The sequence below is a fragment of the Capricornis sumatraensis genome, chromosome 15, assembly GCF_032405125.1.
Source record: "Capricornis sumatraensis isolate serow.1 chromosome 15, serow.2, whole genome shotgun sequence".
NCBI classification, from domain to species: domain Eukaryota; kingdom Metazoa; phylum Chordata; class Mammalia; order Artiodactyla; family Bovidae; genus Capricornis; species Capricornis sumatraensis.
In genome coordinates this window covers 79,871,479-79,888,525 of record NC_091083.1, presented here as the reverse complement: position 1 = coordinate 79,888,525, position 17,047 = coordinate 79,871,479, and the positions used below count along the sequence as shown (strand labels likewise).

Here is a 17,047-nt window from a genome sequence, read left to right as displayed (position 1 = left end):
ACAGTGCGAGCGCTGCAGTACCCACCTTTAATGGACACAGATACACTTATCTTTAAGGCACTATCAGTCTTGGAAATTCACAGCAGGCTGCAATCTCACTAACACACAGTCCGTGTTGCTCAGCACTGGGCTAGGACCTGGGCAGAGGAGGAGGTCATTGAGAAGAAATTGTGTAGTTCCAGTAAAATGTCTGGTAGAAAGAGAACACAAAACTCCCTGGGGGTGGAGGCTGGGTGGTGAGAAGCAGGGGGTAAGAGCTATGGGAATGAGTGCAGCAGACGCTTGGGGCTTGGTCAGGGGAAGTGGGTGGGGGAACTGGGCCCCGAGGCTGCAGGATGAGGGGAGAATGGCAGAGAATATGGCTTACCTTCCAAGGCTCAGAAGGCGAGTTGTCCTTCCTTACCACGTCAGCAGGAGGTGATTAAACCTCACTGGAGTGGGTTTCTAGAGGGTCTCTTAACCCACAGTTAAGATACACAGGGCCCAGCACCAGCCAGGGCTCAATTATTTGCCTCATGAAATAAAGATGAGATATCTGTATAGTAATCCACCAACCAAATGAAAGAGGCGGTAATGCGGTTTGGTGGTTAAAGGAAGGATGCCAGAACCTGAAGACTGGGGTTTAAATGCTTAAAAGTCTAGCTTTACCATTTAGCAGGTGATGAGTAATCTGGGCGAGGTAATTAACAAGCTCATTCTCCTGTAAATGGGTGATGGTGATGATAAAGCCTCTCCTTATAGGGACCGGCCTTCCTGGGTGGCGCTCTGGGAAAGAATCTGCCCGCCAGTGCCACAGACAGAAGAGACTCTGTTTCGATTCCTAAATAGGGAAGATCCTCTGGAGTAGGAAATGGGAACCTTTGCCAATATTCTTGCCTGGGAAATCCCACGGTCAGAGAATGGCAGGCTCCTGTCCTTGGGGTCACAGAGTCAGATATGACTGTGCATACACGCCTATAGGGATTGTTGAGTGGGGTATATACATACAGATGGAGGAATAAATATTTAGCTCAATGCCTAGAAAATATGTGTGCTGGATATAAAACTGTGGCATTATCATTTTGTAATTGTTGATTGCAAAAAGAGGACCCCTAGGTTATGACCAACCTAGATAGCATATTCAAAAGCAGAGACATTACTTTGCCGACTAAGGTCCATCTAGTCAAGGCTATGGTTTTTCCTGTGGTCATGTATGGATGTGAGAGTTGGACTGGGAAGAAGGCTGAGCGCCGAAGAATTGATGCTTTTGAACTGTGGTGTTGCAGAAGACTCTTGAGAAGAGTCCCTTGGACTGCAAGGAGATCCAACCAGTCCATTCTGAAGGAGATCAGCCCTGGGATTTCTTTGGAAGGAATGATGCTGAAGCTGAAGCTTCAATACTTTGGCCACTTCATGCGAAGAGTTGACTCCGTTGGAAAAGACTCTGATGGTGGGAGGGATTAGGGGCAGGAGGAGAAGGGGACGACAGGGGATGAGATGGCTGGATGGCATCACGGACTCGATGGACGTGAGTCTGAGTGAACTCCGGGAGTTGGTGATGGACAGGGAGGCCTGGCGTGCTGCAATTCATGGGCTCGCAAAGAGTCGGACATGACTGAGCGACTGAACTGAACTCTGAGGGTCTTTAAGCCAATTTCCTCTTTCTAAAATGTCCTGGCAGCATTTCCCCTGATGTGTTCAAACCCCGACCCTGGTTTTGAGCCCTGGTAAGCCTCGGGTCCTCTCTACGAAACCTATTCTGACCCCAGAGATCTTCTGACGTCATATTATTTCTTATCGGGGTCTAGATGAGGTCTGTCCTGGTCATCTTCTAGATTCTTATTTTTCATCCCCTGATCTCCAGTCACATGAAGCACCCACATCACCCTTGGACCCCTGCTGAATTCTCCAAATTCATCCCTTCTATTTCCTTCTGCATTTAAAAATCCATGTAACCACCCCCTACACACTTCTAACACGTAATTTAAAAACATGTAAATCATTGCACCAGAAATATTTAACATTCATATTCTAAAAGAAAACTTTTAGATCACTTTTCAAGTATGTCTGGTGGAAGCTCAGGACCACAGAAATTTGATATACATCATCAATGATTTGGAAAATGTATGAGAAACTCTGCTCTAATTGATGGAAATTTTTCATTATTCCATTTTCTTTCAAACTTGTCCTTTTCTGGCAGAATTTGATGGGGATGTGCTCTATTTTTATGCTTGGAAATCTTTCATCGATCTTCAATGCCACAAAAACATGGGTGAGTTAACGTAGAAAACTTACAAATGTCTGTGACCACACACTCCAAATGTTTAATATATGATTCTAATTGTGAGTAGTGCATGAATGATCAAAACAATATAAATATTGTGGGCAGGGCTGTTTGTTCACAGTCACAAATGAATATTGTTGATATAAAGAGACAAGATTCAGCTATTCCCTCCTTTAAAAAATAACTTTAGTTTGATTTGATATATGCATGGTGAATCTTGGGCTTCACAAGTGACTCAGTTGGCAAAGAACGCGCCTGCCAGTGCAGGAGACACAAGAGACAGGGGCTCGATCCCTGGCTTGGGAAGTTCCCCTAGAGAAGGAAATGGCAACCCGATCTAGTATTCTAGCCTGAGATGATCCTATGGACAGAGGAGTCTGGTGGGCTACAGTCCATGGGGGTTGCAAAGCGTTGGACACGACTGAGCGCAAGGCACAGGAAGGATAGGGGACCTTGATCCACGTAAATAGATGGGCATTGAAGAGCTTCTGTTATGTCACTCGATGCTCTGTGTGCCTTCTACAGAAATGGGCTGCCTTGCTTTCTGGCTTTTGAATGAGTTTGCTGATGCGTGGGGAGAATGGGTGGGGAGAGGAGGAAGTACGAGGGCGGGTCTTCATTCTACTGGACCCCACAGGGTGTGGCCCCAGCTGGGTGCATCCCCTCCAGGTCACAGCTCCTGTCTGCCTTTAAGTCCCAGAAACCTTCCCCAACTTCACCCCACCCAGGGTCCTGCTGGTATAGCCAGGGCCCCGCGATAGCCTTTGTCATTCCCCTCCACCCTGCTCACAAGTTTTAAATAGTACCTATGTGAAGCTCTCCTCCAATTAGCCAATATGAGTGCCATCTGTTTTCTGCTGGAATCCCAACCGATCAATCTTCCTTTTATAAAGGGGGAGAAGGGCGTTTGTAAAAGAGAATGTGGAAAAGAACCCACAGAGAGCATACGGCGGTTGCGAGGGGTCTGGATATTGATTCTCTTAAAATGGTCTGTGCCTGTGAATCCTGACAAAGTCACCGAGTGCCCCCAGGGGTCTGAGTACTCCAATTTGATGATCGCTGATCTAATATCCGACCATCTGCCCCTCTCTTCTCGGCCCCATAATTGCAAGAACCATGTTGGGAACCAGAAAGTCGTTAAAGCTGGTGAGTGTGTTAGCATCCAGACTAAAGGATGCCAAGGGATGCCAGGTAGCCACGGTGTGTGTGCTTCCATCAGTCTCATAGCAGGGAAGCCACTTACTTCCTTGAGATGTTGTTGGGGAGGGGCTGATCTCAGGAGGCAAGGACCCCAGGGTCACCTGCTTGAGTCAAGCACTTATCACCCTTGGCAGGGAGCCTGCCTGTTTTATCCACCAGCCTCTCTGCAGCACTGATTTAGAAATTCTAGACAACCCAGTGAGAGTTCTTTATTGCAGCGGTGGGCAACTGATCTATAATAACATGTAAAAAGATAGGGGTCCCCAGGCAGCAACAGCAGCTGCCAATTAAGCTGAAATTGGAGTTAAAACGTGCGCTGGATCCACCTGCTAGGAGGGGTTGGAGGGCAGTGGGGAAAGGGGTTGGGGTGGTGATTCCACGCTCCCCATCCCAGAAGCTGCCTAGAAACTCCAGGGTCATTGCTGAATAATCTATAGGTGTCTTCATCCCCAGGTGAAGTGATTAAGAGCCCACCTGCCAATGCAGGAGAGACGCAAGAGACACGGGTTCAATCCCTGGGTCAGGAAGATCCCCTGGAGAAGGGCATGGCAACCCAGTCCAGTATTCATGCCTGGAAAATTCCATGGACAGAGGAACCTAGCGGGCTACAGTCCATGGGGTCACAAAGAGTATTGGACATGACTGAAGTGACTTCATCCCCAGAAGGCAATGGCTGTGGATGTGCTTGCATAGCTGCGCTAGTGGGTCTTATCTCCCAGGCTCATTCAGAGTAAACCAACCTTCCTTCCTTCCTGTCCTCGATCTTGGTGCCCACTTCGTTACTTACACAAAGGCAGAGGCTCAGCTCTCCCTCCATCTGGTTGTTACCTGGTCTTTTTAAGGGAAATGAGGTAATGGATGTACACATTCCCATAGCACTTGGCTGGGAAGGCAGGCGATAATTCCAGCCTGTTTCCCATCCCGTTTCTCCTTATCTTTGGGGCCAGGCTGGGGTGGAGTGAGTCGAAAAGAATCCTGAGCCTGTCCAGGCAGGAGCTGATGATCCTCCTGAATTAAATCAGGGGCTGTGGGTAGAAAGGGAGACAGGGAGAGGATGCCTGCCATCTCCCTTGAAGAGAACAGGTGTTCTCCTCTCTTGTGGGTTATTTGACTCACTCACCTTGGGGTTGGCCTTGTTTCTGTATTCAGAAAAAGAAACTGAGGCTCAGAGGAGGTGGTAACTCATCCAAAGTTACACAGCTGGCAACAAGGCAAGAGCAGAGTTTGTACACAGGGACCCTCTTCAGATCCATTCAATGATGGTTGCACTCTTCTAAGGGACAGTCATTGGAGAAACAGCAATGAATATTATAAAATTGGCAAAGTCCTGCCCTAATAAGCTGTGTTAAGAAAGATGGAGGAGGACTTCCCTGGGGGCACAGTGGATGAGAATCCACCTGTCAATGCAGGGGACATGGGTTCGATCCCTGGTCCAGGAAGATCCCATGGGACAGCTAAGCCCGTGCGCCACAATTACTGAGCCCCTGCTCTAGAGCCCGTGAGCTACAATGACAAGCTAGTGCGCTGCCAGCTACTGAGCCCCTGCTCTGGAGCCCGTGCTCCACAACAAGAGACCCCCACCACAGTGAGAAGCCCTCGCATTGCAACAAAGAGCAGCCCCTGCTGCCCACAACTAGAGGAAAGCCCACCCAAAGCAATGAAGAGCCAATACTCACACTCATGTCCATCGAGTCAGTGATGCCATCCAACCATCTCACCCTCTGTCGTCCCTTCTCCCACCTTCAGTCTTTCCCAGCATCGGGGTCTTTCCAAATGAGTCAATTCCTTGCATCAGGTGGCCAAGGTATGGGAGTTTCAGCTTCAACATTTAAGTGCATTAAAACTGCTCACCGTCGTTAAGTCTAGGAGCCCTCTGCCCCCACGCAGACTTGCTGACTATATTCCTTATTCGGTATATGGCGTCCCCATGGCTTATTTATGCTATGAGTGGAAGTTTGTAGCTCTTAATCCCCTTCATCCAGTTCACTCATTCCCCTACTCCTCGCCCTTTGGGCAACCACCAGTTTGCTCTCCGTGTCTATGAGGCTGTTTGTTTTGCTTGTTCATTTGTTTTGGTTTTTAGCTTTCACATATAAGTGAAGTCGTAAGATATTTGTCTTTCTGACTTAATTCATGTAGCATAATTTCCTCAAGGGAATTATGTCATAGCAATGGCACTGATATTGTAGCAATGCCAAGATTTTATACTCTTATGGTTGAGTAATATTCCATTGTGTGTATATATAGTGTATATATATATAATGTGTGTACATATATGTATACTCACAACCTGGAATCAAGATTGCTGGAAGAAATACCAATCACTTCAGATATGCAGATGATACTACTCTAATGGCAGAAAGGGAAAAGGAACTAATGAGCCTCTTGATGAGGATGAAAGAGGAGAGTGAAAAAGCTGGCTTAAAACTCAACATTCTAAAAATGAAGATCGTAGCATCTGGTCCCAACACTTCATGGCAAATACACAGGGAAAATGTGGAAACGGTGACAGATTTTATTTTCTTGGGCTTCAAAATCATTGTAGACAGTGTGTAAAGTTATGACATTAAAAGACTCTTGCTCCTTGGAAGAAAAGCTAGGACAAAGCTAGACAGCATATTAAAAAGCAGAGATACCACTTTGCCAACAAAGGTCCATCTAGTCAAGGCTATGGTTTTTCCAGTAGTCATGTATGGATGTGAGAGTTGGACCATAAAGAAAGCTGAGTGCCAAAAAATTGATGCTTTCAAATTGTGGTGTTGGAGAAAACTCTTGAATCCCTTGGACTGCAAGGAGATCCAACCAGTCCATCCTAAAGGTAATCAACCTTGAATATTCATTGGAAGGACTGATGCTGAAGCTGAAACTTCAATACTTTGGCCACCTGATGCAAGGAGTTGACTCATTGGAAAAGCCCCTGATGCTCAGAAAGATTGTGAGGGCAAGAGGAGAAGGGGGCAGCAGAGGTTGAGATGGTTGGATGCACCACCAACTCAATGGACATGAATCTGAGCAAACTCTGGGAGACAGTGAAGGACAGGGAAGCCTGGCATTCTGCAGTTCATGGGGTCGCAAAGGGTGGGATACAACTTTGTGACTGAACAACAGGATAATCTTAGAGCCTACAGAGTAGTCTCAGGAGGAATCATATTTACTCCAAGAATGGAGTCATTGCCAAGATGATCATGGTTTTCTCCAGGATCCTCAGAGGGGGTGAGAATCACGGGGAAATCTGTCCCTTTATGCCACAGTCACGTGCTACCTGGGCACCTCCTGAGCTGGAGCTCATTTGCATATCCTTTTCACTAACCTTGAACCTGAACCCAGACATTTATAAATGCCACGCTCATCCTCCAGGGCCAGCTGGATGGGCATACTACCTGCACAGCTGCACGGAGTCCCACATGCAGAGGGGCTCTTCAGTTCAGTTCAGTTGCTCTGTCGTGTCCAACTCTTTGCGACCCCATGAATTGCAGCACGCCAGGCCTCCCTGTCCATCACCATCTCCTGGAGTTCACCCAAACTCATGTCCATCGAGTTGGTAGGGCCATCCAGCCATCTCATCCTCTGTCATCCCCTTCTCCTGCCCCCAATCCCTCCCAGGATCAGGGTCTTTTCCAATGAGTCAACTCTTTGCATGAGGTGGCCAAAGTATTGGAGTTTCAGCTTTAGCATCAGTCCTTCCAAAGAACACTCAGGACTGATCTCCTTTAGGATGGACTGGTTGGACCTCCTTGCAGTCCAAGGGATGCTCAAGAGTCTTCTCCAACACCACAGTTCAAAAGCATCAATTCTTCAGCCCTTACTTAGTTTAATACTCTACTATTACTGTCTTGAAAGTCTTAGAATGTTTAGACACAGGATTTTGCATTTTTATCTGGCATTGGGCCCCAAACGTAGCTGAACCTGCCACCTTCCAAGGAACAAGGTTTGCCCCATCTCAGGTTTTAAGAAACACAAGCTTCCCAAGTGTTTGATCACTGGGTGTGCCAGTGGAGGGTCCCACTCAGTGGAATTCACAAGCCACCATTGTCTTGGCTAAACCACACAAGTCTTACCAGTGCTCAGGTTATGTCCTGGGAACCAAGTTATGATTTCAGGATCTGAGCCTGACTAAAGAGGGAACATCATTAGAGTCTGGCCTAGATGCTCCTCATTCATTTCTTCCTCTCTTATCCATTTCTTCTGCTTCAGGATGGGTTTGATCAGGGTCTCACTAAGCCCTGGCTGCTCTGTTGATAAGTTTGGAGCTGGAGCAGTTTCTGTTCAGTGCCCCCAATTTTGTCTATACTTGAGTAAAATGCCTCCCTCCTGTGGGGATGGACCTCCAAGGTTGGCTTGCCCTACAGTCTCATTCTGCTGAGGCCTCACTCATGACCCCAGGGCCATCATCCTCAACCATCCAGGAGCTGCCATGGGAACCCAAAACCCTTCCATACCATAGTCCCAGGAATGTCCCCCAGGTCACCCTTCCCCTCTGAAAGTTTTTTGAGAGAGGGTTTGAGCAACTGTAATAAAAATGAGAAAGACTGTTTCCCAGCACAAAATGAAGACATGGGGACCCTTGTTCAATGACTGTTTGGTTTAACTCTTTTAAAATTCCTAACAGGGACCCTTCCAAATGCGGGTTGCATGCCCTTGACGCCAGTGCTGTTTCCAAGGTCTAGCAACTTAATCACAAGGCAAACCCAGGCTGTGTGTCTTTTGAAAGTAATTACAGCCTCATTTTTCATTCATCTCTATTGCGTGAGTCCCAGGCAGTCAGACCCTGCGCAGCTAAACAAAGCCAGAGCCCAAGGCTGCCTGGTGTGGTCTCGGGGTGCATGGAAGGAGGAGGCAGAGATTCGTCAGTGAACTTTAGGGCTGTGCGTGCTGCCCAGGATGCTGGCAAAGCACAAAATTACCCCCCAAGCCCTCAATTTCAGAGCAGCATTTTTCACACATCCTATGCTGAAGACATCCTTTCTGTGTTACTATTAATATTACTTCAAATTCCAGCAAAATGGTTCTACATCTGCTAGGTGTCCTTTTTTTTCCCCTCTTTCTCTCTTTCGATTATGGATAAATCGAGTTTTTATCCATCATTGTGTACGTCTGCATCCGTGTGGCAAGGGCTGTGGAGAACCGAGGGCGGGGGTGGACTGGTCAGGAGGTGTTTGCGAAGGCATGTGGGTTGCTTCACTTTTTTTTTTTTTTTTTTACTCCAGCTGCCTTTAGTTGGAGGGTTATGAGGCATCTTGGAGGAGAGAGAAAGTTTTCCAAAACCACTGCTTCTGTTAGCTAGAAGAGAATCCAAAAATCTTTAATATCATCAGAAAATTCTGCTTGTCTTTTTTTTTTTTTTAATCATTTAAAGCTATCCAGACTCTGACAGCTTCTCATGACCTCCAGTGCCACCATCCTGCTCCAAGTCACTATGGTCCGTGACCGTGGCCTTCTCACTTCATCCTTGTTTTGTGCCACACAGAAGCCCGTCATCTTAAAAATCGTTAGATATGTTTACACCCCTGCTCAAAGTGTTCCAGTGAGTTTCACTGGCACGTGAAACACACCCCAAACACGTTCCTACTGTCTGCAAATCTCTCTTTGATCTGGAACTCACTGTCTCTGACCTCACCACCCGCCCTCTTCAAGTTCAACTGCCTGGCTATGATAGTCCCTTAAACTCCTGAACAAATTAAGTTCGTTAGTGTTTCACAGCCTTTGCCTCTACCGTTCCCTGTCTGAAATGCACTTTCTACAGGCATTTGTTGTTTAGTTGCCATCTCCAGCTCTTTTGCGACCCCATGGACTGCAGCCTGCCAGACTTCTCTGTCCATGGGATTTCCCAGGCAAGAATATTGGAGTGGGTTGCCATTCCTTTCTCCAGAAGATCTTCCCAACTCAGGGATCGAACCCACGTCTCCTGCATTGGCAGGCAGATTCTTTACTACTGAGCCACCTGGGAAACCCTTCCATATGCATCCACATGTGGAAATAAGCAAAATAATTGCCCCCCCAAGGACGCTCATGCTCTAACCCCTGGAACCTGGGAATATAATGAGATTTTTCCCAGGTTATTCAGGTGGAACCAATGTAGTCACGTGAGCCTTTGAAAGGAGAAGAGAAAGACAGAGGACTCAGAGTTCCAGAAGGATTCAAGGAAACTGAGGCCTGGAGATGGGATGGTGGTTTGCAGAGTCAGGTTAATTAGAATTTCAGCCCTGGGGCTGCTTTGCTCTGCTTTTATTAAATCAGCAATCACGTTAATCAGCTCATTCAGTAAATTTTCTGGAAAGTGATTGTGAAACAAGACATGCTGTCACAGAGGGAGACCCAAATCGAATTGCACTTATTGTCCAATGGAACCTGCTTTTCAAACCCTTCAGAAACCTATTACCCACCAGGCCCCCAGGCTGTACTTTGCCCATAGAGATTTGTAGCTGAGCAGCCCAGGGTATTACTCATTATGGTGGTGGTGGTTTAGTCGCTAACTTGTGTCCGACTCTTGCAACCCCATGGACTGCAGCCCGCCAGGCTCCTCTATCTAGGGGATTCTCCAGGCAAGAATCCTGGGGTGGGTTGCCATTTCCTTCTCCAGGGGATCTTCCAGACCTGGGTCGAACTCGGGTCTCCTGCATCGCAGGCAGATTCTTTACCAACTGAGCTATAGGAAGCCCGACATGACTTGTTATAATACACAATATTTTGCCACTGTTGCTGTTTAGTCACTAAGTTGTGTCTGGCTATTTTGAGACCCCATGGACGGTAGCCTGCCAGACTTCTCTGCCCACTGAATTTTCCAGGCAAGAATACTGGAATGGGTTGCAATTTCCCTTTCCAGAGGATCTTCCAACCCAGGGATCAGACCCAGGTCTCCTGCATTGGCAGGTGGCTTCTTTACCCCTGAGCCACCAGAGAAGCCCGGTAACATACAATTACCTGTGCACTGATGCTTGTGTGTCTGCTTCATCACACAGTGAAGTCCACATGTTTAATCTTCCTCATCTGCTTATCCAAAAGAGAATTACTGGTAGATAAAGGTGGCTGTTTGCTTGCTTTATTATCTATGATCTCAGAGCAGTGTCTTAACTCATGATGGTGAGAGTTTAGAGTAATCACCATCACTCTCTGAGGTCATACATAAAATAGTACATGGATGACTAGTGAAGCCAGTTTATAATTCTTCCATCTCCCAATCTAATCCTCCCTTCATGAAGAAGCACTGTTAGGCACTGGGTATTAGTATAAATCAGACTATTCAGTTAGGTGTAATTAAGGGGGAAAATGGGTACCTCTTTGCAAAGAGGAGCCCTATTTTGCCGAAATAATTCCATCTCTATGTCAACGCACAGCTCAGGGAGGCAGCATGAAATACAATTATCTTTCTTCTGACTTAATGGGGGGTTATGCTGTTATTTTTCATTATCATAATTTCTCAAGACATATAAACAGATTTTTTTCCCCTAATGTAATTACAGTCCTACATACGAGACAGTTTATGTCTAAATGAAAACTCGGGCAGAATTAACATGAGTTTGTTGTAGATGATACTGGCATTTCTATTTTAAAACACGTGCCCAGTCCCCACTCCAGGAGCAGAGGAGTTTGAATCCAGCTCTGAAGGTGACTCCTGTAGCATCTTTTCCTCTTGAAAAGCACCTGTTACAGCCCCCTTGTGCCAGCTCTATGCCTGCCCTCCCCTGAGCTACTCTGCCAGGCTGCAACCATTTTTCCTACTTTTAACCTTTCTGTTGCATATGCCAATTTGTTTGACTTGACGAAAGACTGACTTTTACAACCTTCATAAAATCCCTTTGCTGCAACCTAAACTCGGCCGAAAAGTGCTCAAGCTAAAATGGCCCAGGGATCTTTCAGCTCTTGATAGAGATTAAAAAAAAATAATAAGAATGATTTTTTTTAAATTGTTGCATAGGAGTCCAGGAAATAGAGCATTAAGGGTCAGCCAGATAGATACAGATGGGCATTTTGCACAAAGGGAACTGGTCTGAGGAGGAAAACAGGTTTGCGGGTACCGAGAGAAAGGTCCCCTCGAATTGATGCTTTTGAACTGTGGTGTTGGAGAAGACTCTCGAGAGTCCCTTGGACTGCAAGGAGATCCAACCAGTCCATTCTGAAGGAGATCAACCCTGGGATTTCTTTGGAAGGACTGATGCTGAAGCTGAAGCTTCAGTACTTTGGCCACCTCATGTGAAGAGTTGACTCATTGGAAAAAAACTCTGATGCTGGGAGGGATTGGGGGCAGGAGGAGAAGGGGACAACCGAGGATGAGATGGCTGGATGGCATCACGGACTCGATGGACGTGAGTCAGAGTGAACTCCGGGAGATGGTGATGGAAAGGGAGGCCTGGCGTGCTGCGATTCATGGGGTCGCAAAGAGTCAGACACGACTGAGCGACTGAACTGAACCAGCCAGGACCAGGAGGATCACTGAGAGAGATGACGTCAGGGTGAGGAGGGACACAGAGGAGAAATCCTGTCCCGGATGGTGGGGTTAGACGTGGGAGAGGCCACAGAATCAGGAGGTGGGAGGTTCTGAGAATTATCCTGAGCCCCCTCCCAGTTGTGGCTGAGTGACTTCCCAGGCTGGGGGGCATCTGAGCCCCTGAGGCCCCTCGTGTTTCCCAGGAGGAACCTGCGCTCCCGAATGGGGCCAGGAGTCCCCACCTGCCTTCAGGGAACCTGGGAAACTTAGGCCGAGGCCTTGGACTGAGAGAACTGGGAAGTGAGCTACGGGGAAGAACATGACCAGAGGACACTCTGCAGATCCTCTGATCCTGCGAGTGTCTGAGCTGGTGAGTTAGGTCCTGACCTGAGGCCTGATCCACAGCATCTGCCTGCAGCGGACACACACGTGCACTTACACTTGCACATGTGCACGCTTGCTCTTGCACACTCACTGCCATTGTTTGTTCAGCAGTTCATCCATTCACTCTGCAAATGTTTATAGAGCGCGCTCTCTTGCCAAGTACCGCGTTACGTTCCAGGAACATTCAGAGAAACAATTTAATTCCTGGGGGCCCAAAGCTCCTGGTATACTTGGAGGGCAACTGGGAAAAAAGATGTTATCTAAAAGTAAGCAGATAGCCACAAATCCTAGTTTTGCCCAATGACCTCTGTCTGCAATTTCCTATCTACCAGGAGGCTGAAGACCATACCCCCTGCATACAGTAAGTGTGTGTTAAGTTGCTTCAGTCGTGTCCGACTCTTTGCGACCCCATGGACTGCAGCCCACCAGGCTTCTCTGTCCCTGGGATTCTCCAGGCAAGAATACTGGAGTGGCTTGCCATGTCCTCCTCCTGGGATCTTCCCAGCTCAGGGACTGGACCTTTGTCTTTTACGTCTCCTGCACTGGCAAGCATTCTTTACCACCAGCGCCACCTGGGAAGCACACGGTAGGACAAGCCCATTTTGACAATCCCTTTTCTCCTCCTCCACCTTCCTGAGAGTTCTGAATATTCCCTGCCCCCTCTCCTCTCTCTCGGCAGCCTTTCCTGCAACTTGTTTTAATCACTTTTTGAGTTAAAAGTCAATATTTAATTAACCAAGTCATTACATTTAGCTTCCGCTTGAATCTGGGTATTTGCCCGTCTGTGCATGTCCGGGCCCCTGCCCGCGCGCCTCTCCATCTATCTGCTGCCCCTTTCCCGCAGGGTCGCTCTCGCTTCCTTTGGGGCAGAGAAGGAAGGATGCTCTCAAGCGGGTTCTCTGGGCACCAGCGAAGCAGGGAGGATGGGCTTCCCCTGGAGGACGGCCCGCGCCTCTCCCGGGAGCAGGAAGAGTTGCTCTCTTCTTGTAGTTAGTAGCGATGGGGGTTTCTTGCTGCATCTCCACTCCCCATTACAGTAGAGCCTGTGTGTGTGTGCGCGCTTAGTCACTCAGTCGTGTCCGACTCTTCGCAACTCCATGGACTGTAGCCCGCCAGGTTCCTCTGTCCATGGGGATTCTCCAGGCAAGAAGACTGGAGTGAGTTGCCACACCCTCCTTCAGGGGATCTTCCCAACCCAGGAATCGAACCCAGGTCTCCCACATTGCAGGCAGATTCTTTACCATCTGAGCCACCGGGGAAGCCCAAGAATACTGGAGTGGGTAGCCTGTCCCTTCTCCAGGGGATCTTACCAACCCAGGAAATCCAAATGGGATCTCCTGCATTTCTGGAGGATTCTTTACGCTGAGCTAACAGGGAAGCCACAGAGTCACTGGAGGGTTTTACTTAAATTGAAACCATTCATTCTACATAGAAATGGGGTGGGGAGGAGAATGAAGACCACTCATCTGGTGAGAGAGGTTCTCCCAGCTTTGCTTGTCCCACATGTGGAGGATAGAGCTCATCACAACAGTCTGTCCAGGTGTGTAATTTAGCATCCTCATTAGCAGCGCAAGGTGGGATGGAAAGGAGAAAGGCTTGGCTGGAGGCATGTTGGACCCTCGCATGTGAAGGAGTTTTTAATGATGTTCTTTGTGAGAAAGTTACCCTCTTTTCCTGGTTTCTGGGTACATTTATCATGAACAGATGCTTTTTCTTCAACTAAAATGATTTTTGGGGGATGATATTGATTTTTTTTTTCCCAACCGTTGAACCAGTCTTGCATACCTGAGGAAAAAAAAATCCCACTTGCTCATATTATAAAATTCTCTTTACACACTGTTGTATTTAATTTGCTAATATATTTGAGAAGTCTGTGTTTAAATTCATGAAAGATATTGGCCTGTAGTTTTCTATTTCTGTATTGCTTCTGTCTGACTTGGGCATCAAGGTAATAAAATGAGCTGATAAGTGTTTCTTCTTCCATTTTCTGGAAGAGATTGTGTAAAGTTGGTGTTAAATTTTTTTTTTTTTTAATGTTAGATAAAATTCTTTAGTGAAACAATCTGGAGATTTCTTTTTCAGTAGCTTTTTAATTACAAAAGCAATTTCATAAATAGTTTTAGGACTATTCAAGTTACCTATTCCATCTTGATTGAGTCTGGTCGTTTGTGGTTTTTGAATAATTGGTCCATTTCTGTAAAGTATAAAATTCATGAGCATTAAGTTGTTTATCACTTCCCCTTATTATCCCATTGATGGCTAGATGATCTGTAGTGATACTGTTTTATTCCTGGAGTTAATGAGCTATTTCTTCTCTCTTTTTTGTCAGTCTTCCTAGAAGTTTATCGATTTTATTGATATTTTCAAAGAAGCTGTTCTTTTTTCATTGCTATTTTCCCCCTATTGCCTTTATCTTCCACTTCATTGAATCCTGCTCTTTACTATTTTCTTCCTTCTGCTCACTTTGGGTTTACTTTGCTCATCTTTATCTAGTTTCTTGAAGTAATAACTTAGATTACTAATTTGAGCTCTTTCCTTAATGTAAGCATTTAGTACTCTAAATTCCTCTCAGTATGATTTTAGCCACCTCTCACAAATTTTGATATGTTGTATTTTCATCCTCGTTCAATTCTATGTGTTTTTAAATTTTTCTTTTGAGACCTCCACTTTGACTCATGGCTATATAGAAGGGCACTGTCTAATATTCATATGTTTGAAGATTTTCCTGTTGTCTTTGTTATCGATTTCCATTTCTAGTTTGACTCCATTATGATGAGAAAATATACTATTAGTGATTTGAATTCTTTTAAATGTGTTAAGATTTGCTTTATGAATCAGGATATGGCCTCCCTTGGTAAATGTTCCATGTGGGCTTGGGAAGATGTATATTCTGTTGTTGGATGAAGTAGTCTATAAATGTCAATTAGGTCCAGCTGATTGATGGTGCTGTTCAGTTTAACTATATCTTCACTGATTTTCTGTCTGCTGGATATGGAAATTACTGATAGAGGGTGTCAAATACTGATGTGTTAGACGTTGAGGTCTCCAGCTATGCTTATGGATTTATCCGTCTCGGTGTCATCAGTTTTGGCTTTCTGTAATTTGAAGCTCTGTTGTTTGGCGCACACACATTTAGGATTACTACGTCTTCTAGGTGGCTGATCTCATCGTTATACAATGCCCCTTGTCATCTCTAGTAATTTTCTTTGCCTGATGTCTACTTAATCGATTACCAATATAACAACTCCTGCTCTTATTAAAGTAATGTTTACATCACAGTTTATTCATTCTTTTACTTGTAGCCTACCTATATTAGTTTCAAAGTGAGTTTCTTGCACACTGCATGCAATTTGAGTGATATTTTTAAATCCACTCTGGTCCTCTTTTGATTGATATATTTAGGCCATTGGCACTTTAATTATTGATGGGTTAGGACTAAAGTCTGCCATTAAAATTTTTATTTTCAATTTGTTCCCTCTCTTTCTCTTTTCTTGGCTTCCTGAGCCTTTTTAAAATGTTTTTAAATTTTCATTTTGATTTATTTATAATACAGTATTTTGTTGTATATTTTTCTCAGTGATTGCTTACGTATTATAGTATGCATGTACACGACTTAACATGCTGCTATCAACGTTTTAACACTGCAAGGTAAGTAAGAAGCCTTCCCTTTATCTTTCACACTTTAAAAGTACAATTGTTGGGACTTCCCTGGTGGTCCAGAGGTTAAGACTATGCACTTCCACTGCAGGGGCCTCAGGTTTAATCCCTGGTCAGGGAACTAAGATCCCACATCCTCACTGTGTGGCCAAGAAATAAATACAAATAAACCTGTATTCACATACTACTTCAATAAAAAGATTGTATTGAAAAAAAAATACAAGTGTCTGAAGTGTTTTTTATGAGCAGTACATCACATGATGTGATTATTTTTGTTTCAGCCATCACATATGATTTAAGAAACTCATGAAATGAAGAATAATAGTCTAATAACACCCATTTTTAACCTGAGCAGGCAAGTGACAGGGCTGGACTAAGGTGAGCTGAGTGCCTTACACCTGTCCTCCTGGAGTGGGTGCCCCTTCAAACCTGTGCCCTGGATGCCTCTCTGGTCTCAGCTCGTCCAGGCCCTACTCAGTTATATGCTTGGATTTGAGTTTTAGAAAGAGCCTGCTGGCTGCCCTGGAGAGGATGGAGGGTTGGGGCAGAGGTTGGGGAGAAAGAGGGAAACCCCTTAGGTGGCTGTTGCTGTCCCTGGAATTTAAAACTAGCACGAATTTTTGTTATGGGACCTGTTGACAGGAGGCCTTCATACACATCCCCATTGGCTTCAGTTCTTATAATAGCCATGTCTCCCTGTTTCGTACTTGAAGAAACTGGCTTGTTAATGGGGGACAGAACTGGTGAACGGCAGAACAAGGACTGAGAGAGTCATCCAGCCCAAAGCAGATGCCTTTCCTGGCTGTGCTCTCCCAGAATCCTCCTGCCCTGAATTACCTGCTACCTGAAAGCTGGGGCTGCATCCGATCACTTCCGCATCCTCCATGGTACCTGTGAAAGGAGATGACCAGAAAAGTCTTCTCCTCCAGGTCGGGCGTCCTCCTTTTTTCTCTGGGGAATGATTTGTCTGTTGCATTGATTGGATGGTTTGGAGACAGCCTGATGATCTGACTTGGGTCTTGGGCTACCACCAATATTGCCAGCAGGGCCCGGAAGGAGAAATTCTGTCTACAGAAGTGGTCTCCAAAGAGTTTTCTGCCAGTCTATTGACCAAGAAA

General features: G+C 45.9%; 1 pseudogene; it reads right to left on the bottom strand.

Annotated features, from left to right (window-relative positions):
* Positions 1 to 16,815, bottom strand: part of LOC138091205 (kinesin-like protein KIF11) — a 133,290-nt pseudogene extending 116,475 nt beyond the window's left edge.
* Positions 16,816 to 17,047: the final 232 nt, after the last annotated feature.